Consider the following 1,977-nt stretch of genomic DNA (forward strand, 5'->3'; position numbering starts at 1 on the left):
GGTAGAGCCCCTGCTTAGAATCCCCCAGGGAGGGGCTGGGGGCGTGGCTCAGTGGTAGAGCCCCTGCCTAGAATCCCCCAGTGAGGAGCTGGGGGCGTGGCTCAGTGGTAGAGCCCCTGCCTAGAATCCCCCAGGGAGGGGCTGGGGGCGTGGCTCAGTGGTAGAGCTCCTGCCTAGGGGGCTGTCCTTCAAATGATCAGTACTTCCTGAGTATCTACAAGGCTCTGGTTTCCATCACCAGCACTGCTCTGAAATAATAGCTAAATACTCTGAGTCTTAACATTGTAGTTAACTTCCATTAACTGTACAATTTAGTAAAACTCACTGTGGTAGTTCCGCGCATACACAGACGTGGCATGATGCCTCTCTCAAATCCCTTGTGTATGCTTCTTAAAATTGATTAGACAGAATAACCCCTGCATCTCCTGCACTGTTCAGGGGAATGGAGAGGAGGCTGGGATCCTCTTCGTGACTGAGACATTCTCTGGGAAGGGAAAAGCACGGAATTTGGAAACTGGGGGCTAAATGTTTCTGGGAGCAGAGGGGTAGAGGTGCTGTGTGGGGTGAAGGGTGGGGGTGAGAAGTGGGGGTAGGGGTGGAGAATGAGGGTGGGGGTGTTAAATAGAATGTAACCAGGCAGTTTAGCCACGGCTCTCAACGCCCTCTAGGGACCACACAAGGCTTTTCTTGGCCCAGTCCTAGAGGGTACAGAAGATTCTCAGCGATCTCCTCCAGGGATACTACGATGAGCAGTTGTCTGCAAGGTTGCAAGTGAGCTGTCTGAGCTCCAGATATTTCAGTGAAAGCCATGTACGGCTCCCTGGTTGATGCTAGCTGTATCCCACCCTAGCTAGCAGCTGCGGCCTCACTCCCCGCCTCTCAGTGCAAACGGTGAAGCACTTTGACCTTTCCGTGGATGACAGAGGAGATAGCCTGGCAGTACGTGAAGGTATACTTCCTTCCGGGCCTTTTAAGGGGTCCTTTAAGGAAACTATTATGTCAACCCCTCCAGTTTAGAGAAAGCAAACAACTTAAAGTCTTCCAAATAAATCGGTAGAAGGGAGGGGGGCCACTGCGAATAGAGGGAGAGGACGGACGGAAGAACAAAGTGGGGACACAGCAGGAATTCGGTTAATGGAGTAGTCCCACCACTTGGCCTGACCTTTGGAGAGGTGGGTCGGAGGTGCCTTCACCTTCAGAGCAGTATCCTTCCTGTCCTGGTTTTCCAAGTTTGTCCAATCACCTTCACATGGGCACCACCTGCCAGGTTCAGCTAAACTATGTTCTCGTGGCTCCCTCTGGTGTCCACAGCACGCAATAGCAGAAGGCCGAGTTGCTCCTTTGGAGGCAGACCATGGTGTAACCTAAGCCCCTTTGCTCTTTGGGGGCTTTGCTATTTGAGGAGTTGGGGCTCGATTTTGCAAGCTCTTGGTCTCTTGATGAGAGAAATTAAAAACTGTCTCAGGAGGAAGTTTGATGATTTTGTTAGCGTTTGAGAAAACAAAACAAAACAAAACATGGTTCCAGCTGGAGCTGAAAGGATAAAGGTGTCAAAGAGGACAGAGAGCCACAGCAACAGAAGTCTGCAGTCAGCTGTACATGGTAAGGGAGTCATCGGAGAAACAAGAAAGACCAAGTATCAGCATGCTTAAGATTTGAGCTGGCATTTGTGGGGGAGGGGAGGAAGAAAAGTTACACCTTTTGAGTTAGAACTTGGCAGTGAGGGTGCTTATGGAGGGAGGAGCTTCTAGAGATGATGAATAAGTGTGTCTTATCTTTAAGGGGATAATTATTCCTCCCATCTCCTTAGCGTGCTTCCGGGTCACTCAGCTTTCTTAAGGAGTGGTCTCCTAGCCAGGTGAATGGCAGTCACACTGGATTAACTCTTAGGGGAGCGGATCACAGTATATAATGTCTAATCCTAGATTTAAATCACAGAGCAAAGCCAGTCGTGGTGGCGCATGCCTTTAATCCCAG

Source organism: Mus caroli, chromosome 5, assembly GCF_900094665.2.
Source record: "Mus caroli chromosome 5, CAROLI_EIJ_v1.1, whole genome shotgun sequence".
NCBI lineage: Eukaryota > Metazoa > Chordata > Mammalia > Rodentia > Muridae > Mus > Mus caroli.